Raw genomic sequence first — 23,974 nt, 5'->3', positions numbered from 1 at the left:
AATCTTTTGTTTTCTTGCTTGATTTAATGAAAAATTCAGTTCCAATAATTTTGATCAACAAAGTCAAAAATATTCACAACTCAAGATTAATTTAAATTTTTAGTCGGTAAAAACTGTTAAGTAAATTATTTTAGACAAGATTCACAAAGTAGAAATTATGGAAAGTTCAAGAGAGGGAGAGATTGGTGATCGAAGCAACAAAGAAGATCGAAGCAGTCTAGAAGAAAAACATGTGGAATAAAATGGAACAAGAGCAGGGTAGCTTAGGCGATGGTAAAACAACGGCCAAAGGTACTGATGAACATGTGGTTTCTGTCGAAACACCATAATCCCTGGGATGCGCAGTAGTCCGTGCGAAAATCAAATCACCCTACTTTGACGGTGAATCGTCTTGGTCTACCTTCTTAAGTCCAATGTTGTAACCGATGCTAATGGATGGAACTACATGGAGAAAGCTATGTAGTTGATAGTTGCTTTTCGAGACGATGCACTAGAAAGTTTACGAAGCATTCCAAAGGGACGATAAAAAGAAATTGAATTCCTGGTTGAACATATAGAACGGTGATTTGGAAACCAATATATGTAATCATTGTTCAGGATCCAATTCAAAAACCAGAAAAAAAGAGCCAATGAAGAAAAGATGGAAGCACCTGGAGGAGTCAAGGTCCACATAAAAATGAGAAGGTTGCCGTTTACTGAAAGTGGAGAGATAAAGAAATGATAGATGCTTACTACAGTTTGTTTTAAATTTTACGAAAGACTACCTCGAAGGAATGACTGCTGATGTTGCCTATGGTAGTTCCAAACCTGGTTAACAATAACAAATAGCAACTAATGTAGCTTCTAAATTAAAAAAATAAAACAATAAATCTACTCGAAGCCAAAAAGATGGACTATGTGAGTAGTTGTGGCTAGAATTGCAAGATGTGGCAGACTTAGAAATAAGGAACATGCTGCGGCATACAACAAAAGAATAAAAAAAATGATTTAAACACTACTAGAATGGTAAATCAAAAAGAAACTTGAAGAGAGAGTACCGATAAGGGATAAGATCATGAAACCGGTTTCGAAGCTTGAATTCAAAAATATTCATTAGAAATTTCCATCCAAATCAGATTTGTAAACCATAATCTACTTATTAATTTTTATTTTAATGAAATGTGTTGTTACCAATTTTGAAATGTAAATTGTTTTCTTAAATAGATCCAATACATTGAATACGAAAGTAAACGTATATAGAGCGTTACATATTACTAATAGACTAAATTGCTTTTGTTGTGTAGAAAGGCAGTAAATTGGAAAACGATAAAATACAATTTATGTTTATTGACAAAAAATGAAAAAAAAATATCTAATATTTCAATATAGTAAGAATATATTTCAGGAAATATACTTGCAGTTGATAATTATTATAATAAAGTGATTATTAACTTTACTTACTTATTGTTTACCTATATGATACGACGGTTATCGAAGTTAGCTAAGTTTGCTTTTCTCCATTTAACTTGTCTTTGTCTAAACTATATAGCTGTCAAATACTCTGGATATATTTTATGAATATAATATTTCTAGTAATAAATGTTCTATCAAAGATAAACTAAGTATCTACACATGTAGTGCGAGTCAATCGGGAGAAATAGTGATTGCTACCGTTAAGTTTTGAGAGATCTTATTTCTCTTAAAAATTTTATGTGGATATGGCTTCCTAATAAAGGAATATTTTCTAATGCAGGGCTAGGTTGAAATGTTTGTTAGAGTGCGTATGCGCGTATGAATTCAGGAATTATTATATTAAAGAAAAACAAATTCTATTAAAAAAAACAAAGCTTAGTTAAAAGAGATAGAGTGAACAAGTAGGGTACATCTACATTATCATCTTTAGTCGATCTTTTTGCCGTTGAATGAGTTCATCAGGGTACAAGGAAAATGCAGAAACTCGACGCGTGGCCTTTAAGATGTGAATTTCATCTTATGACAAAAGGAAAATCGTAGAAGTTGGTGATATGTCGTTGCTAGTAAGAGAAAAGGAGAGAAGGAGAAAAGTATCCTTTTGGGTTTCGAGTAAAGTGTACGTCCAGTAATAAATGGGATGAGAAGTGTGCTTTAATTGGGCGAAGTTCTGTATTCGATTATAGGTAAGATGTAAGTTTTATGAGTTTGAAGAAATTTGCTCCGCGTCGAAGTTTTGACAGTGCTGGAGTGTAAAATATCAACAGTGTGATAATGATTTCACATTTGTTATTGTAGTTTCATTATAATTGCAAATTCTAATAAAAAATTCGTAATGTTTGATGTCTCACTATACCATACTTACGTGAGTATCAAAAATCAAGTATAATTGTAATACTAAACAACAAAGTTGAAATATTTTGAGCCGTTGGTGATATTCATACTGAAGTTGAACTGTTTACCTTCAGTGTAATTGTGAGTGTTGATGTAGTGGTAGTGTAAACAGTGTGTGTTCTATTCTAGTAGTTATCTAAGTTAAGTACAAAACAATGATATATAAATATATCGAAAGTATGCCAATGCAACAAAAACATTTTTTTTTTGTTAATAAAGACAGTTTTATGATAATGGGATAATTCCTTAATTCTTGCAACTAATCTAAGTTCAAAACCCTCGTAAGTTACAATATAAATTATCTCTAGACTCCGAAGATCATTTGCTCGTTACTTAAATAGAAACTGCTCCTCCATAGATCTGACAAAATCATATGAGAAAAAGAGAAGATGTATGGAAAACTTTGAGTACTTGGAACATTAATCAATGAACGTTTACAAGCAAATAAAAAACTATGTGAGAGCAAAAGGGAAGAGATTTAAAATTAATTTGAGAATGGAACAAATATTCCCTCTGAGTTCACTTCTTGTAATGGATCAACACAAAAGAGGGGAACTATATGTAGAACAGTATAGAGATGACATTTAAAAATACATGGTGCGATTAAAAACATGAATAAAAAATATATAGTATGTTACAAAAAATTATAAAATATTTAACACCAAATAAAGTATCTTATCTATTTCTAGTCATTTTCATAGCCTCTGTTCAGTATATTGTTTTTCTCATTGCTCTCCATTCTACAAAGATTCAATCAATTATTTCAATTACAGTTTCTATATCCAAGTCTTCTCTTAGGCTTCAGTTATTATTCGATCTCTTCTTGATCTGTATTTATTTACCAAAGAATGAAATTAAGAATTAATTTGAAGATAAGGAAAGCTAACATCTAAATTTGTATCCCATGTCTTTTTGTTTTTATTGTTGTTTATCAACTGCAACTGTTAATACTGGCCTAATATTCTAACAGTACCATTAAAATACCTATGGGTTGATTGGTCACTTGGTGTTAATTGAATTGATTTGAAATATTATCCGTGTTTTCATTTATCTAAATCACATGAAGAAATATGTAGATTCACTAAAAGGAAACTAATAACCATAGTCGTAGTTTGTATAAATTTTCAGAAGGAATATCATGATTATCGGGAGAAAACTTTTTTCTATATTATGGATAACTAGAATATACAGGATTTCCTACGAGGTTTGGGTTAATATACCAAATTCATGCGACAAAATTCAGGAGGTGATTGCTCATATGAAATTAAGTCTTCCCCACAACAAAAGTCAGCCCACCCCTTTCTGGATATCACCCTTAAAAGGTGGTGACTAAAATTGATTTTTTATTTATTTTCTAAAATTTAAGTAAGTCTCAACACGACCCTGTTACTATTTACTTTAATACTGGCAATTTACAGCTTTGTTGTCAGGTGGTAAGTCAAGAGGAAATATCTTGGAACGAACTATAAATAATTTAACATCGATATTTGCTTTGCTTTAAGATATAAATTCAGATTATAACAAGAATTAACATCGTACCATTGTCTCTAAACGTTACTTTGAAGTTAAATAAAACAATTAGTTCAAATGATGGAAAAGTAAAAAAATCTTGAGCAGTACTTTGTTCTTACACTCCTTATTAGAAAACCCATAAAGAATCATACAATGGCAGAGTTATCTGAGTTATGCAGAGGCATTTACATATTTATATTATGGGTGTAGAGATTTTAGCAGTAAGAAAAGACTCTGAAGATGTCGTACCATAGGCGTTTTGTTTTTTATTCGTTCGATATATCAAAAGAAGAAAGAAAAAGAAATTAGTTTTAGAGCCAGAAGATTTAAAAACCGAATCGGATATAAAATCAAGGAGATGATATTTTCACAGATATAGATACAACATAAATTTGAAACATAATGTACACACAATATATTAAAGAGAATGTCAATATAAAACTCACTTTTCTTCATTCTTATACCCTGTATAATTACAAGTGTAGGTTGATGAATGTGAGATTGTTTTTATTCTTCCAGTTCAGATCAAAAGTTCACCTGATTGTTCCATGCAAGATTTCGCACTTGCGACATTATCGGTTTGGTGCCATTTTTATTGCGTACAAGTTGCAATTCTAGGAAGAAATGAGTTTCTGGTGTGCTGATATTACGTCTTTCGCCATTCTCAAATATAATTTTATACGTTTTCTCGCCCAATTCTATCTCCAACTCATAAGACTCCAAAATCAAGGCAGCAGCTGACCACTTTTTCTTGTTTACTTTGTCGTTGTCTTGCATCATGTCAAGTGGCCTTAAAAATACGTTTTCTCAAGGTTTGCAACGCTAAACAACGTCAAACATAACTCTTGAAGTGGTCTTATGATTGCGTTTGATTTCCGGAGTAAACAAACACGGTACTAATAGCACCAACAGCTTTTTTAGGCCAAAAATTTCCTGTTATCCTTCGTGGTAGACGTGTTCTGGACAACTGAATGCGGCACATCAGAAACCAACAGTTCCCTTCCAAAAGCAAGAATCGATGCACCAAACGATATTGTTCTTTTTCTAGTCAAAACATAACTAGGAGTCCGATCCGGCTAAGATTTCGACGAATGTTATTATAATGACGAATGACAAACTTGAAATGGAACTGGGCTAGTCAAGGAAGGACGCTGAGCAAAAAACATTATGGAGTGGATGAACGTCGCACAGAATCGACACGGATGAATTCAATTACGGGAGGCTTATGTCCAGCAGTGGACTCACATGATCTGAATAAAGATGATTACGGCTATAGTTTGTTTTTTCTCTATTAATCCTCATATGAATATTTTGTAGCGCCTTATAAATAGTGTGAATTTTACTGCCATTGTTTTTTTCTAGCTGTTTCATAATAAATATAGCGTTGATTGTTTGTTTCTTTCAATGTATATTCAAATCTTTCTTAAAATTTTTCTTGTAAATCTCTGATACACTCTTATTAATAGAGTTAATGTGATTCCTCATCGGCTTTCTTTGTGAACCCTTTTTTATGGATATGGTAATTATCCTTAAAATCCAATCTCATAGGGCCTCATGAGCTTTATCAGACTGCTTTTTCTCAAACGGCAATTAGTATGACTGTAACTATGTAGTCTATTTTTATCAAGTTTCGATGTTTACAGTCTTTTGTGTCATATTAAGAATTTACGATTGAATAATTAAGTGATCGATATTGTTCAATCAAGAAAATTATATTAAATTTGGCTTAATTATTTTAAAATGGAAATTTTATATAATGTTGACATTGAATAAGGTGAGGTCTGCTAGTTTTACTCTGTTATAACGTAACACACGAATTGCTGTTAGAAAGTCCTTTGTCGACAATTACCATATAATTTATAAACTTCTAGTCTAAAATTCTAGCAATTTTGCTAAACTAACGTTATTCTTTTCACCACAACGCTTTCTAACTTCGCTTCCACTACATTCTATTTAATAAACGCTGAACTTGAAAGACTAGTATTAACTGTTAAAAGTTTAATTTATTAACATTCATGTGTGAGAATCCAATCAGTTAATTGAATCTTTTTTGTTGTGTAACGTATTCAAAGTATGCCTTAGTGTTAAAGTATTATGAAACTAATTCTTCTCTTCAAAATAACCAACAATTCTTCAATTTTATTGTAAGATTGTGAATTAACTTAATTTCCTTTTAGAAATCAATGAGTTTCAATCTTTTGATATTATAATGTAGTGCTGAATAAAGAAAACATGACTTTAAATAACATGAAATAGCAATTTCGTTATATTTTTGCCAAGTACGAGGGCAGTCTGATAAGTAGTCATTCAAGATCATTACACTTTAGTCTAATATATTCTCGTAGACTGTTATTGTCGCAATTTCAGACGGATCGGATTCGTAGTTGTTTTGATCGCGTGTGGATCGAGCGTATCCACGGATTTTAGATAAATGGTAAAAGGACAACAATATCGGTTGGAGATTCATTTCTTGTTTGAAATCGAGTGGCGAAATCAAAGAGCGTTTGGATGCAGTGTATGGTGACTCTTTCTCTTCGATGGCTACTATCAACAATAGGTACAACGGGTTTCAACGTGGTCGTTTGTCGGTTTTTGATAAGACACATCCAGGTGTCCTAAAATGGTAACTTCAGAACAGCGTTTGACGCTATTTAAGAGAAATTCGAAGAAGTTTATGCATCGTTTGGAAATAGTGCCACAAACGTGATTACCACTGTTATATCAGTATGACTCCTTTTTGTTTCAAAACTTGAGAACTTCACTCGCCGGACAGAAATTTTAATCAACTAAGAGTAGGTCAACTCCGTTGCAGGGATCTACTTTGTAGACCTCGAGAAAACGTATTTTTCAGAGGATTTAGAGAAGCTGAAGTATCACTATACCCAGTGTATCTAAGTAAAAAGATTTATTGAGGAATATTTCGAAACTCTTTAAAATTTTCGTTTTTCTTGTACGTTTCGAATCACTCTCGTATATTTACAATTTTTGAAAAGTAAACCAAAAATGTTATTCATAATTTCTTTTTTTTTTACGTTAAATAACTTTACTAATGGGAAAAAGGTGCTACGGTGAAAAAGCTTGAAATAGACGGCACTTCGAAAATGGAGAAACTTCTAATTTTATTTGTTCGTTTGAAATATCCGTTAATTTGAAATGCTTCAAGGAAATTAAGTTCTATAATGGAACTAAAGTTGCGGACAAGTAATCAAAGTTAAATATTCTCCTTACTATCATTCCGTCTACTACTTAAACTACCTGATATTATATACCATATTATATTTTCGTCGTCCGAGTTTTTCTTCTATTTCTTTATTTTTCTTCAATTCTCTCTCCATCTGTTGTTATATTTGGTCCGAGTATAGTTCTCAGTATTTTTGTCTCTATTATCTTCTTCTTTCTTTTTTTATGACAATTGTTTCATTGTCGTATTCCAAAGTTGGTCTTATTAATGTGTATATATTTTTATTCAGTGTTTTTTATTAACTTTCTTGCTTTTAAGTAAATTTTTATTTTTTTCAAGTGTTCGATATCCTTTTTGTATTTTCTCTCTTATTTTTTGTTTAGACGTGGGTCCGATTGTTACTCTTAGATAATTTAACGAGGATACAGTTCCAAATACGTGTCCTTAGGTGGTCTATTTCTCTTTTGCCTTCTTTTGTTATCTTCATGTGTTTGGTTTTTCTCTTGGTTTATTTTTAGACCGACTTTTTCTGCTTTTGTTTCCAGTTTGTTTGCCTTTATCAGTTCTTCTCTTGCATTATCCAATATTCTTACATCGTCTGCGTATGCTACTGCTTATATTTGATTTGTTTTAATATTATTAAGTTCTCTAAAATCATATTTGTATTGTTTGACTTGTTTGTTTCTTTTTATTTCTTCTCTTAGTGTTTTCAGATACCTTACTTTGGCTTTCTGTTTTTGTATTATAGCTTCTATTTATATCTTTAATTTTCTGGGTACCTTTAGGGTTGCCAAATCTTTTATAATTTTATATTTATTGAGTCAAAGGTGCTTTTAGAATTTATAAAGATTATGTATAAGTCTCTAAGTGTGTTGCCCCCATATGTTTTGGACTATTTGGTTTAATATGTGGATTGTGTTGATTATGGCTCGCCCTGGTATGAGCCCCAATTTTATACATGAAAATAATGCTATAGTCAGAGAACATCCACCCTATTAATATGATTTGGTCATGTGTGATTTATTAATTAAACTAAAGAAACCTAACCTAACCTAAAGAAACATTTACGTCGTCGACGTTTGATGACGAAAGGGGAGATAAATGAAACAATGCATCAATTTTATGAGAACATTTAAAAGATTATTGTCTTCAAGCTTTTAAATTGCATTAATAGTGAATAAATTGAACATAAATAAAATCAGAAATTTTATCAGAAAACCTTGTAGTATATCTCAATAGATATAACGCTGCGTATGTACTCACGTTATAAATATAGCCATCAAAATCTCAGTGTTTCCAATATTAATATCAACGTTGACATCATATTTCTAATTTATTCGAAATTACACACTATCTAAATATAATTTATTATTTTAAATCACATTACAGTGTTCTAAGGTTAATTAGTTCATTAATTATTTGGTACAAAATATTTTCTAAAGAGTAAATAAAATCCCCTAACCCTATCAAATTTGACGCTCATGTTTCACGATGTCTGACTAATGTTTAAAAACCTGATTCACAATTCTCTGGTTATTTTTTTATGATTATCGACAATTCTCTACGGGTTACAACGGAAAATATTCACATTTAAACGTGTCCAGTATTGTTATCTCATAAAGTCATAACATTTTAAAAAATACCATAACTTATGGTTTGGGTAGGCATTCTTCGGATTTATTTTTTAGAGATTAAAGCAAAACATGATGGGATTTTTCACCGTGACCACTCTAGCCAAATGCGAGAGGTGTATGAAAAAATATTTTTAGCAACTTCTTATTTATGTAAATTGTTGAATAGATGTTTTAGATTATTTGAACGGTAAGATTGAAACACGTCATTTAGTCCAGTACAATTTTTGATAGACTCTAATCTTCTTTCTTTAGTAATCACCAAATTCAATACTTTTGAAACGGGTAGTCTTGACAGATTTAACTATGATACGTTGGAGACATTAATTAGAGAAGTATGAAAAAACGTTACAAATGTCTGAAAATTTTCATATAAATTTCTATATTCCTACAAATTTATATAACCTACCTTTATTTAAATATAAATTATTTTCTCACGTACACAATAACAAATTTTATTTATGAATCACACTCGTGTATCATCTCACTCAATATATTCTAATCGTATCCGCAGTAGACTAATCAGTAAACTAAAAATGCTAGTTACGTGTTTTAGTTAAAAAAAAAATACTCCCACACGTACCCCTTTCAGTACTGATTGTATAGATTAGATAGAGCTTGAACAAAGAAAATTGTCGATAGTATAGAAAAACAGACAATTAAAGTAAACAAAATTTACTTAATAAAACTGATAACGTGCTGTCCTGATAAATCGATGATCCCGTTCTTTTTTAACAAAAGGCGGTAAAATAAAGTCCAGTTTTTGAACATTACATTCAATTCTGCTGAATAATAATATCGGATTTGAGAAATATGGCCATTCAATGTTTGACAGGACCGTATATGAGAGAATATTAACATGTTCACTAAGCACAATATTCGATTTTGTTTTATCTTAATATTCAGCGTTGACCGTTCTACGTTGCTCTAATGAAACGTTGGCGACATGGTCAGTTAGGCTGGTCTTGAAAAACCTATACAGTCGATTATTGTTCGGTTGTTTCTTTCGGGTTCATTTATATCCATGATCTCTGATTCGTCGTCTGACCCGATTTATGAAGGTCTTTTGAATTTTTTCAGCACCAATCTACACGAGCTGTTTTTGAGCAATTGTCAAATTATGAGGTATCCAACGAGAAAAGGCAAGTATGCCTCAAACTCACGGTATGTTACATGAAGATGCTTTCTGGTACATCAACCGATTTTAGACAATCTTGAAGGAATTCATCCTTTAGCAAAGTTAGATCACGATTGAATATAGGAAATAATGAGGATAAAATTATTATATAAATGAAATCATGGATATTTTTCTTTTTTTTTCTATGGAAACTTTCTTTTACAAATTTAGATTTTTGTTAATTTTTACTGATTGCTAACGGTAAAAAAAAATCCCTATTGTCTCCCGCATTGAGAGTGCGACGAATATTTTACTTGTTTACTTTTAAGTTTGATCATCTATAAAAGTCTCTTTTTTAAAATCCTCTTCAAACTATTATTTTTCTGTTCGATTAACTGTGTGCGTATTTTTAGTGTTTTTAATTGAAATAAGTAAGTTAAATAACAAGTATTTTCAATTGGTGAGTTGATTACAGATCTGAGATGTTGATGATCTTGACTATATGACAAAATTATATAATTAGTATATTGTCACTGGTTGCCATTCACTAGCACGCAAATTTATCTGGTCGTTAAAAGTGGGAAGAATCTAGTACAAAAATTCCGTTATATGACCTCTCAGTATACCAGCTAAAGATAATCGTTTGAATTTATGGAATCAATATATTATCATCACGGTGCTAGGTGTGCAAAATTTCAAATAGATCCGAAGTTTTGATGTTGAAGCTGATTTAAAGCATGTGAAAAGATATGGTCAATACATTAAGCAGTGGCAGCAACGGTTGTTATGGCGAGCTTTTTAGGTGACCTATTACCAAGTGAACATTTAAATGATGATAAAAATAAAATTATAAGCGACAATTGTATGTTTGCGTATCCCCTATAGAAAAAAATCAAGTCCTCGGGATGTGAAAATTAAAAATGTTATTTCCATTAATCTCTTAAATATCGGTAATACTATAAAAATGAATGAATATTCCCTTCGAAAGCCGGCTTACGTGACAATGCAATGTTTTCGTATTGCGAATTTTTTAACACAAATAGAACAGAATCATACGACAGTTTTAATTTCAATTCTTTTTATTGAACCAACGATTAAATATTATTTTTTCCATTCGGATTCTAGCCGAATTAATAGTTTATAATATTCAATTTAAGTGATGTAATTGAATATTTGAAAGTACAAAGTAACTAATTATTTTCAATTGGCATTATTACGAAGTAAATTCTTGTTGGATAGAATTATCAAAGAAAATTTGCATTCATGTTATTTACATACTAAGAATCGATCTTTCTACGCAAAGGTTGTTTTGTTCGTTTCAGTGCTTACGTCTTTATGAGAAATTCGCTTTTTTATTAAATCAGCAGCTGCTATTTTAGAGAAAAAGATCTCTTTTATGTAGTAAAATCCATACGGGTAAGAGCTTGTAACGTGGGGCGTTGCTAAGGTTTTACATTGAATTGTGCAGACAACTAAGTACATACTTTACTGCTCTATACCTGATGTACTCGTCAATTCAGCTTACCGAATATGATTCCGCATAATTTTCTAGTCATTTCCATTCCAATGAAAATCAGGGATTTCATTTATACTGAGTATTGTTTCAAAGCCTATATTGTCCATTTTCTAAAATAAACATACGATCGAGATTGCTCTATTGTTCGATATAGAGGAAGTATTTTATTAGCACCGATTCGGTTTTCATAAGAATGACATGATATTCGAATAATGAAATTGCACAAAACGCAAATAAAGTTCTAGAGGTCACGAAAAATACGTCGATTTGTTAATTTTTCATTTATTTAGTAATATACAGGAAATCCCCTCACTACACTATTCATTGAATAGCAAGGGTACATCTATTAGGTAGGGTAGTACCTAGCGATCGTGGGGACACAACACCTGATCCAGTCCCCGGTCTGATATGGTCTAACATAAATCATACATCTCTTGAAGTACAGTATGTGCAAAAATACACAATACTGAAATACATTCCTTATTATTTTTTATTTCTTAGACCTTTTGATATGTTTATGATTCTAAATCGACTCATAATAGCTCACTTCTGATTTAAAATAATTTTTTTATATTTGGAAGACAGATAAAGGTAACCTAACCTGTTGCGTTCTTTATCAAAATATGATTTAACACCGACAATTTGCGTATTTATATTAATTAATTTATCACCTTCATCTTGAACATGATGTTTTCACGTAAATCATCACAATTTCTGGGTAGGTGTGTACGACTAAAGACTTCATTCGGCATTATACCATACAAATAGGCATCCTGTGGCATAAGATCAGTGACAGGTAGGTGAAATTATAACCTTGAAAAATAATGTGTCCTCCAAATGTTTCCTGCAGCAATTCTATCGTTTGTCGAATACTGTGACTGTTCGTCCTGTCATGTTGAACCCACTAATCTATAATGTTCCTGGGCAACAGTAACAGGTTTTCCATAATCACCTCAATAAAATCCACATCAATTACACCATGTGATTTTGTTATTTATAAAACAATAAACATTCAATGGGCGTAAGTAGTTTTTTAGCTATTTCTGTTTTATTTTAGGTAATTCATCTATTTGTTGCTTATGAATGATACAATATCAATGAATACTTCTAATTCAGGGTGTTCCATCCTAAAGTCATTGATACTATATGGTATCCATGGGCGTTTTTGGAAAACGTTGATTGAAGATAATTTGATGATAAAAAATACTTCCATCATTTTAGAAGAGGTTTTTCGCTTTCGCAAGTTTTGGGTATGTAAATGACAATGATGACTTGCTCCAAAAGGTTGATGACATATTCGTAATCCTAATGTCCTCACAAATTCATAACCTCACTGGCACCTATTTTGCTATATATTTATTAATACCTCCTATTAATTTTTGATATTGTGGGTCGTCAAGTAAGGGTTCTTGCAAGAATGAAATTGTTCAATAATAAGAGAATTGGAGAAACCCAGTCAGAATAATGAGACCGTAAGTGAACTTTGTTCTTTATAATACGTAAAAATATTCAAATTATTGCCAGGAAGTTGTTGGAGAGACTTTACATGTGCCTTCGACTTCAACAACATAAAAATATGCTTGCAATTTAATCACTCACGACATGTAGCAGACGTAGATGTGCTACAATAGGATCTAAATCTTTTGGTAGAGCAATGTGCTAAAAGTGTCACTACATAGGACATTTATTCCGTATTATAACATATATATTTCGTAATAAAAATGCTTTCAAACGTTCGCGGATACCAGACAGTATCGGAGAATATGAAAAGAAAAAATGAAATAATTTGGACACTAATCGATTAATTGGCTATGTTATCCGCCTGATTTGGCCCTCTTTTGCTACTGTAAGCATCCAGACATGACAAAAATGCTCTGGCCATTTTAGAATTTGAGTATGCCAATCATCTTCATGTTGTAAATATTTTGTCTACCAGTATAATTAAATTTAAATTGACCACTAAAAAAGATTTTTCCCATATAATAATTGTTATCGATTGTAATCCGTCCCTGTTGTGATTCACTGAACGGAAATATTTTAATGTCTTCCCAAGAATCTCTTTTCAAGATTTTTTTCTGAATATTAATTGAAAGGACATAACACACTACTGTATTTGGAGATAGAACCACATTGTAGAGGTATTGTTTGTACTTTTATCGATGTCATTTGGTTCAAATAAATATTAATGCATTCGTCCATACCTGTTATCTATATGCTTGTAATTAATTGAGAATGAATAATTTAATGAAATGTTTGTTGGATCACGAAACCGACGTATTCAGAAATTCTTATAATTTTTGCAAACCTTGCTTGACAACAATGTTTCCATGAGCACTTGCAAATTGCAACCATTAAATGTTATCGCTCGGAAAAAAATTTTTGAAATCTGTTTTCAAGTCAAAGCAAACTTTTAAAGTTTTATTATACAAAGTATTTTCAATTTTTAATGAAAATCTTGATGTTGAAGTTGTCTTGATGAGTAGAAGTATGTTGAAATCAATGAATTCTTGGACATTTGGGATTATACTATACTATAGCCCTGAAAATATAAATAAATCATTATAACAGTTCAGAAGTTTGAAAAATTACTGGATACACTGTTTACACCGCCTCTACACCAACACTCACGATTACACTGTCTGATGCGGGTTTCTATAACCAAGTTATCTTCAGTCGGAGACTGGAGGTAAACTGTTTACCTTTCAGTCTATGAGGACGATAACTTGGTTAGGTTTATTTATTATTATTTATTATTTATTCAGTGTTTAAGATTGTAGTCATTTACTAACAATTTCAACGTTATCGGAACAGATAAAATTTTTAAGCCATCGAAACTTGAATCAAGTTCCAATTAGACTCCCCACAAATTTGTAGCAATTGATCTGATGAGAGTCAACCTAATTGGTTTAAAGTCAACAGGCTCACAGATAAGTGTTTTCACTTAGTGGACTTTTATCATGATTTGGTGCTGGTTTCAGCGGCCAAGGAGACATCATCTTTTTATTTTTCATACTGTCAGTCAGCTACTGTTCAGTCAGTTACTGTCCATTCAATTGTGATCTGTTGAATGCTTAAATTAAATTTCAAAAAAATATGATACGGTATATTGACTGACTTTGGATAAACTGTTTGAACGTATTCACCGTTGTGGTAATTATATTAACAATAATCCTAAATTACAGCTTCAAAATTTTCACCCATATCTTTAACATCATTGTAGTCATCAAGTTGCTTAAGAAGTCTTTTATCCACATCGATTTCAAGCTCACTTCTATACATATCTTTATTTATAAAAGAACTAATCCCAGTTTTTTCAAATTTCATTCTTACAAATCGTGTTGGTTTTTCCATTTCCTCGTACAATCAATAATGTTCTATTGAAAATTTATATTCTCTATTACGAGGCAAACAAATTTGAATTTCTAAAATTGAACCAAACGGAATCGACATTCTCGATCAATGGGGTTTGCGGAGTTGTATCTAACTTTTCACACGTTACATCGGTTTTATGCAAATGTTGCAAATCTGATATAGGCCTTAGTTAATGTCAAAATTTCCAAATAAGTACGATGAAACAGAAACGATGCTAACGAGCATAGTTATAACTAGGGTAATATTTGTTCTGGATTAATACGCTCGAAGCGAAAACAAAATCATTATGAAAATTTCAACTTCGACGTGGGGAGAAACCGAGAATAAATTTCATGTTAACAAACTGTTTCTATGTAGTACTAGTAGTAGTAGAAAGCTGTTTTGGGGGAAGATGTGTGAAAATGAATTATTTTTTACATTCTTTTCTTTCAATATGTCAGTTGAATAAATTAAAATCGTCTTTCACATTGTATACAGTGAGTCCCGCATAAGAAACAACAATGAGCAAAAAAGTATAGGGAAACCCAAAACATGACTATTACTGGCGATTTACCTCTATACAAAATTGACTCTCTGAGAAGTTATACGCCCTCAAAGAAGGACCCAAAATTATTAAAAAAAAATATTTTCAAATCATCGATAATTGAAATCTGAAACTATTGCAATTTTTCTTTTGAAAGCATATTTCTAACAATGTTATTTAAAAAGTTGCAATAAAGTCAAGAGTTGGCTATGCATTTATATATCAAATTTGATAATTTTCAATTCAGTTTTTCAAGTAATTACATCGGTTATAATTTTTTGAATGAGTGAATACGTTATTGGTGTTTATGTTAATTTTTGTGAGAGAAGCTGTAAATAATGCGTGGAAGAATCAAATAGAGAAGAATAACTCCATTAACGTCCCTCAAAGAAAGTAATAACGTTTACTGAGGTCAAGTGATCGGGGAGGCCACTCTTGAGGACAGTTTTCCCTCGTCCTATCCACCACAATCCACCATTATGCATGTTTCAATGTCAATCTTAATGATCGATAAGGTCAACTCAAACATTAATATTAAACTCACGTTGAGAATGTCGAGAAGTTATTACATGAAGGTTTTCATCTGAATACTCATGATAGTTATGCATATTAGTAATACTCTTACGAGTAAAGCAAGTCTAAGCAGTGGAAATAATTTTCTTTTGAAAGTAGATACCCTGACGTAAAATAGATCTCCAAATGTTTGAATGTTGACCAAAAGCGTGCAAGGTTAGAAGCATCGCGTTCGATCTGTGCTCGATTTGAAAACGATGTAGACTTCTTAAACCGAATTGTTACTATGGATGAGACTTGGGTACATTTCTATGATCCAGAAACAAAGCAACAATCGATGGAATGGCGACTTTCTGGTTCTCCAAGACCTAAGAAGTTTCGTGTCTAAAAATCTGCTGGAAAAGCTCTTGATTCAGTTTTTTGTGATTGCCATGGAGTAATCATGATTGATTTTTTGGCTAAGGGTAGAACAATAACTGGAGATTACTATTCGACATTACTGATCACTCTACGGGATAAAAATTAAAGAGAAAAGACGCGGAAAGCTATCCAAAGGTATTTTGTTTTTGTAGGAATTCTGGCAGACAACGCTTTTTCAACTAGACGAAGGGATCCTTTTAAAGTAAGATAAGGTTATGAGGCTATTTCTCCGTCTATCAATAATCGGAAAGATTAGTGAGTAGCTAGAAAATTAAAAGAAAAAATAGAAATGGTTGAGTACACAACAATCGTCTTTTAGAACTCTACTAGGAATCTTGATAAAATAATACGTACATAATCCTTGTTTGTCGCTAACTTTTCAAAAACCAGATAATGTTGATTTGATGCGAATAACTTTTACCTTTAACCATAACAATGAAGTAATGAAAATATCCCGCAACAAGAACTTCACAAACTCCGGCGCCAAAACGAAAAACAATTAGCCTAAAGAGAAAATGTTAGCGGAAAAAACTTACGAGCGGAACTATTGCAAAAACTTATAATTAATACGGATTAGGGATGAAAGTAATCTGATACGGAGGCTGATTATAAAATTTCCCGGAGAAACATTTCTGCCAGATAGTATATCACAAACTTAGAAGTAATAATCCGAAAGCTTTTAATTACTCCCAAGGTGGTTTTCTTATTAATCGTTTATTAACGGCGATATTTCGTGACAGGACCGTCTTGTTAAATGTTAAGGCCCGTTAGTACTAAGCTATAGTTCTTTGAAGTTTAGAAAAATCATACTAACCAACAAATTTGGTTGTCAAAAAGATTTGTTCGCGTTAGGTTCAAAAAAGATCTCGTGTCGATTGGTGAAAAGAAATGCTGAAAAAATTCAATTAAGGTGCTTCAAAATATCTATAAGATCTATGCATATGAACCCGAAACTAAACAATAAACTGTATAAGTGCTTCAAGACAATCCAAATCCAAAGAAGTTGTTCTCGCACAAAGCACTTCTAAGCAAATGGTCGCCTGTTTTTTCGGAATAACTGAACCATTAGAGCAACATAGAATGGTCAATTCTAAATGGTACACCAGCATTCGTTTGCCAGAAGTGTTAAGATCAGGGAATCAGGGAAACCAATCGTAGAAGACGTATCATTCTGCACCTCCACAAAGCGACCTTTACACATCAGTTCAAACAAAAATGTTTTTGAACAATCAAAACATCGAATTAATGGGTCATCCTCCGAACAGTTTTTTTTTTGGCAGCCAAATGATTTCTTCTTATTCCCGTAGATCATAAATGAATTGCAAAAAAATTATTTAACAATTGGTTCAAAATAAAGTTATATCCTATTAAAAATATTTGTTTTTATTTTTCTATCTCAAAACTTAAGTAGCAAGCTTCCTAATTTTATAAATGTAGAGAAAAACAGTATATCGTACCTTAAATTTTGTGGTAAACCTTTACATCCGCATTCACAAAAAAAACGGTTGAATATAATTTTAAAACATGTATTGTTCAAAACTGTATAGTTTTCATTATTTATGACAAGCACTGTAAAGATATACTAGGTTCAAAGTGCTGGAAACGTTGGCGATATTCGATACCGAACAAAAACTACATTAATACACACTAGTCACATCAGACTTGTGAGAGTCAAATCAGTTTCTAAACAATAAAAAAATATTTGATGATGTATCACGTATCTGTTTTTTTTTGTTCTAATCTATATTTATTTCAACATAAGTTTTTGACTCATCTACCGACGTATTTTCTTACGTTTTCACACTAGTAATCATTTTGTTTTTTTTTTGTAATGGCATGACAGAATTATTGAGTAGCTTTGTTTAGAAAAAATGACTTTTCATAATCGTATTTAATAAATATTTATTAAGAAAATGTCAACGTCAACTCATTTTTCACTGTTTGATAATAAGTCGTAATATGCTTTCGAACAAGAAGAAAATTGAGTAATTTAGGTGTTGACAGACGTGGTAATTTTTCATGTCATCACGCGTCCTTAGAAATGGATGGGAAATATATTGAAAAAGATAAACGGTAATTAAAGAGTTTCCCAATAATAATATAAATATATTGGTGATACAGGGTATTCCGAGACTTGATGCAGAAAATTCGGGAAGTGAGAATTTCATACGACCCCTCGTTTCTGAGTTATAGGCATTAAAAGCTGCGTAATCCGAACTTATATTGAAGTATATTTTCTAAATTATTCATACCAACGAATTATGAATGTTCAATGGATGATTACATATATTCATGTACTCTCAGAAACGAGAGTTCATATGAGAAAATTTTGTATAGGAATAAGTAAAATCTACAGTTTTCATCAAATTTTCAACGAATTTCTTGACAAATTCGAAAAAAAGGCTACAAAAAATCTCATTTCAATATATTTATGCTTCAATAATGTTTTGGACTGGATATTCCTGACCTCAAAAATGATAATTGTGCCTATTAACAAATCAAAGAGTATCTGCATACGCTATCACACACACATTTTCTGAATTCATATATGAAGAGTATTCTTCTGTTTCAAAAACCTCCCGATCGGTCGTCTAGATGCAGCATAATTTTTTGCCAATGAAACTGTTCACAAATGTAAATCTTCTTGGAGCGATAAGGCAATTGCAAACTTTTTGTCTCCGTTCTAAATATATGATCGGCCAGCTCTGGGCAAAACCTTTACTGTAGCTTCAAGTCTACATCTACAGTCTATCCCCGCATTCCAACAATATCAGGACAGTGTTTCCACGGCAATAACATTTCTGTTTAAATATGGTAAATCAACAAAATTGGGTGTTCGGACTTCCCATGCTCGGCGTTTTTAATATAAACTCGTTCAGAATTAATACCTACGCCTACTTCATCATGTTTCACCAACTTCTGGAAGTCAATCATGTAGGTGTTGAGGAAACACTTTCAATATAACGTGCTACATTAATTCATCTATCGATAGCATTAATATCATAAAAAAGAATTTTCAAAGATTCATTCACATTGCTAGAAAATTGATAATTTTTTATTGAATACAATAATTTTAGTCATAGTACAAACAGAATAACTGTACAAGGAATTAATATAATATCCACACTAAAGTATCAAGTAATAAGTACGCACTTGTAGACAAGTTAATTGCGCCCTCTATATAAAAATCATCAGTCTGCTTCGTTAATGACGCCTGTCTTGAAGGGATCAATCAATGTTGATTGTTTGCATTTTCGATAGAAAAAATGTTTATTTTAATTTCTTAGACCTTTTGACATTTTATACTTCTAAATGTTCTTTTGATTTAAAATTAGTTTCCCTCATAATTTTTTAAATTTTCGACTGTCATTATATAAGAAACTAACATGTTTACTAGGAATTAAATATAAATTTCATGGAACCAACGGAATAATATTTGAATTGACAACTGAAAGCATTTTTAACATTCAGACATGAGAAAGCTTCAATCTTATTATTGTTTATAGTGAGATATTTTTTTCGAACCAATTACAAATTAAATTGAATTTAGTCAACAATAAAGGTTTTTAATTATTATAAGTGGAATGAATCTTAAACAAGATACGAATGTATTAAGTTTAAACGATTAATATTAAGCTTCAAAAGTATGTATTTGTATAATAAATATTCATTAATAAATAATTGTACCTGAAGTGAGCTTTTTAATCAGAAAATTGGGAATAAAATGATACTTCACTTTGAAGTATTTTCAGTTTGGAATAATGAGATTTTTAGTACCATAAAATTCAAATCAAAATTGTGTCACGATATTGTGGATTCACTCACAAAAAAACAAACAATGGAGCGAAAAGAAGTGTTTGTTTTTAAAAGAATTTCATTTCTCAACTCTCACACTCGTATAAAATTAAAAAAGGGATATTGTGAGATTCCATTTTTCACGTGCTTTTCAATGACCCTACACCTGACATATATTTGCAAAAATATAGGTTACATAATGTAATATCTGAGGGGTTGAAGAAAACAACGTAAAATCAATCGACGTTACTGCTTAGTTCAATAGTAATAACTTTTTCTCGAATTTTCGCGCTATTCTATATTTATCTACGCATTGTAAGGAGTATGTCAAATATATTGACAATGATTAGCAATTTACCTATAACATACGCATATTATTAAACAATAAATACTGCCCCTCTAATTGGAATGAAAGTTTTATACCCTTAATTACCGAAGGTTACGAATCTAATAGTGTCAAACAAGCGTGATGTCGCTGGAGCTGTAGATCTGTTTTTATATCGAAACAATTTTTGAAAAATTGGTGAAAACAAACTATTACTATTTGATTAACAAACAAATTCGAAAGTAAATATCGCTTACCAATAAACGTGACAATGACCGTCTGTCCTTACGAACTCACCTAAAACAAAAATTAAAAATTAGAACTTCATATAAAACATTCGTTATGCAATTTTTTTTCAATTAATCCAATCATATGATTTTTTTATATTGTAGATGGTTTTGGTAGGTCCTAACATAAGATAGTTGGTATGGTTCTGTTTAGTTAATAAAAATTTTAAACAACAAAAATGACAAACCAAATACCCCACAGTTGTAAAAAGTTTTTTTATATTTGTGGAGAATTCATTGTGAGACCACAAGTGAGACCAAATGTGAAAAAGGTATTTATTCCGCGTTTCCCACATTTTATAATACGGAAAATTCGTTATAAGCCTGTACTAATATGGGTTAATGCAAAAACTCAATATTAAGCATTTTTTTTTGAGATCATAGACTCATCGACATATGTTTAAAAACCATGTTATTATATAAAACCATGTTTAGTGACGATGGAAAAAACATATGAAAATATTGGCGTCCATTCCATATTTTTGAAATTAATATTAAACATAATTGTTTTGTATGTGGTTTTCTAATTTAACAAAAAAATCTGACAGCTTTTTCTATTCGATTTTCGTATTTAGGTAGTTTCATTCTACTATTATATTGAAATTGATACTACGGCAAGAATTTTTTTGTCTATTGTGATTAGAGCACAAAGCAGAAGTACTAAATCTATTAATTTGATTATAAGAGCTGATCTTCAAAAAGAAGAACAACACATCTGGTTGTTAAATAATAAGAAAAGCCGGATTATAGTCCATGAAAGACATCTCATTTGATGATGAAATTTATACTCCCTATGAACTTCAAGCACTATCATCTGATCATTGATCGTCAGAACTCATTGAAAGGCCGGGTTTAATTAGTTCTCACCAACAATAATTGATCCAGGAGACTTTGCTACCTAAATAGCCCAAAAAAACGAACTACAAAAAAAACTGAAACTCAACAGAATACCTTTAGCGAGTATTTGTGCATCAGAGAAGTTTATCGAACGAACTGTGTACTTATTATTACTGCCAGTTGTGAAAGCTTATGAATTAAAACCAGAAGGACTATGGTTAAGCAATCAGAACGAAAAAAAGAAAAGAATGCCAGCAAAGGAATTGTTATGATAGCTCTTGTCGTTTCCAGTGAAAATATTAAAGTTAGAAATAAAACTCTGGATTACTTACATGCTTTTTAGCGTAGAGCTAAAAATGAATACAGATTACTTTTGCTACTGTGGACACACAACACACAGGATTTTCTGTGTTTACGTTTATATTGGGCTGACATAGAGAGGTAACATGAAAGAATGAATAGCATGAAAGGAATAGTTTATCAGAGGTTTTGCTGGTTCTGATCAAACTATGAAAAAATGTAGCACAGATTTAGATTCATTTTAGAGTAGAGCTAAAAGTGAATACAGATGACTCTTAAGTGACGTCAAAAATGTATTAAAGGGTTTTATATGCTTACGTATTGGGCTCTTTTGACGTGTTAACGCGTTAGTTGATGAAATCTGTCTCAAAACAAGTATATTAGATGTTATAGATTTTGTCAGGAGTAGTAAGGTCACGTGATTTCTTTTGTACCGTTTCCGATTATTTTATTCTGTTAGTTCTTGTACTAAACTAATCAATTTAAAAAAAATGATGGAATTCAGCATTTATAATGATGCAATAGTACTTAAATGGCTTTTCTTATTGATTGTTCGCCTATTCTCTATACGAGCAACAATTTCTTATTTTGTTTCATCCAAAGAAACTAAAAAAAAAATTGTTTTAAAAAAAGTTACTAGCAAAATTTGTGAAAATATTTTCAGGGCCGAATTTATAAGAACCTAACTCTCGAGAGTAAGCTTCCTGCTCCTAATACATAATTAACTCTTGAGACGGATTTACTCGACCTCATAAAATGGGATCTTAATAACGTTTTTGCTGGTTGGGGCATGCAACACTGATTTCATTTCATGTCCCAATAGTTAGTAAAATAATTTACTACACATTGCATGTTTGGTATATCGAACCTTCAATTTATAACAAAATTTGTGGTTATTTAGATATTTCCAGAGAAAAATCTTATGTTTATTCTTAACATTCTTCATTTCACTAAAAATTTTTAGTAGATATCCAATGAAATCAATTAGTCTGAAGTCAGTGAAGACAACCAATCAATAGATAATACCGAAAAGAGATCCTACGGGCGTTTTCACGTTGCCATGGATAGGTACATATTGATTTAATTCGATTTTTATGTTTCAAATAAACAACTGACAGCTGTTAGCATTAAATCTTCTGTTACGAATGTAGTGCCTTTCGCTACTGTAAACATATCAGTTTAGCATTCATTCGCATCATTGTTCGTTTTTCTATTTCGACAGAAAAATATTAAATGTGAAATTAAGTTATGAATTGTTGCCCAACTTTCAAACTTAATATTTATTTAAAGCAGTATGTAACAATTGTTTTCAAGTGATAAGATGGCCGGGAAGATGTTTTAGATAATTCACCTCAAAAACGGATGACAACATCGTGGGTTGAAAAGTTTTGACCAAACTGTAGAAATTGATAAAATTCTTGTTCTACAACAAGACAAACCGCCGACTCATTTAGCATCCCAGTCTTTAAACATCCGCCTCATTTTTCTTGCACCATACAATTTCTATCTATTGGAGTCCATTGAAGCTTTAAAAGAAAGAAGTCCGCGTCCCGTCCTGTTGAGAGAAGAAGAGTTCCAACACGATTTCAAACAATAGAAGGCTTGAATGGAGGATTCAGTGAAAATATGTAAATTCTCTTTAAAAGATCGGTTACACCTCATATAATATATGAAGCAATACTGATAATTGAAAAATTGGCTTAGAAAAAACAGAAATTGGATAAATTTCACTACAGATTAACATATGAAAATATTTTTTGAGCAAAAGAAAAAGATTCTTTTCAGAATTGGAAAAGTGAACTATAGATTTAATAATAGATTTTTAAAACATAAATGAAACAATATTATTCGCTTATGCAATGTAGAAAAATTAATTTCAATTCAATATATTTAGTAAAAATACATCAAATGATCCCTTAAACGTGTTACTGAAAATCCAAACCTGTACGTGCTCGTGGTTACGAGAAATTAGTCTTGGCAGGCCAGCCGTTAATCGATCGCCTAATTATATTTTCTGTCGATGAAATTGTGCCAACCATCACGTTGCTTGATGGCAAAGCACTGAAAATCTGTCGATATAGTCTATTAATGTAGTGTAAATTAAATATCATTTAAAAGAAAATGAATTATTTATTCCTTAACCATAGTTCAAATAACCAAATAAAGACGAAATACGCTCATTGCCATCGAAGAACAATGTTTTACGATATACCTGACAGCACTATATTGATTAATAATTCAGTTGCAATGGTGATGACGTGAATTTTTATGGTTATACGATTTATTCTACAATATAAAATTC

The 23,974-nt window shown here is 31.4% G+C and overlaps 1 protein-coding gene across 7 annotated transcripts in view; it reads right to left on the bottom strand.

The window, feature by feature from the left end:
• LOC130891767 (ephrin-A4) overlaps nt 1-23,974 on the bottom strand; it is a 408,512-nt gene that overhangs the window by 43,243 nt on the left and 341,295 nt on the right. Inside the window, exon 1 of one of the 7 annotated variants that reach the window (XM_057796726.1) lies at nt 9,077-9,208. The exons of the other annotated variants lie outside the window; for them this stretch is intronic. The gene's annotated coding sequence lies outside the window, so the exon portion shown is untranslated. Of the gene's footprint in view, nt 1-9,076; nt 9,209-23,974 lie in introns of those variants that run through there. 7 annotated transcript variants of the gene reach the window in all.

The sequence above is a fragment of the Diorhabda carinulata genome, chromosome 3 (genome assembly GCF_026250575.1).
Source record: "Diorhabda carinulata isolate Delta chromosome 3, icDioCari1.1, whole genome shotgun sequence".
NCBI lineage: Eukaryota > Metazoa > Arthropoda > Insecta > Coleoptera > Chrysomelidae > Diorhabda > Diorhabda carinulata.
Note: the sequence above shows the minus strand (reverse complement) of the source record. Positions and strands in the feature narration are given on the sequence as shown.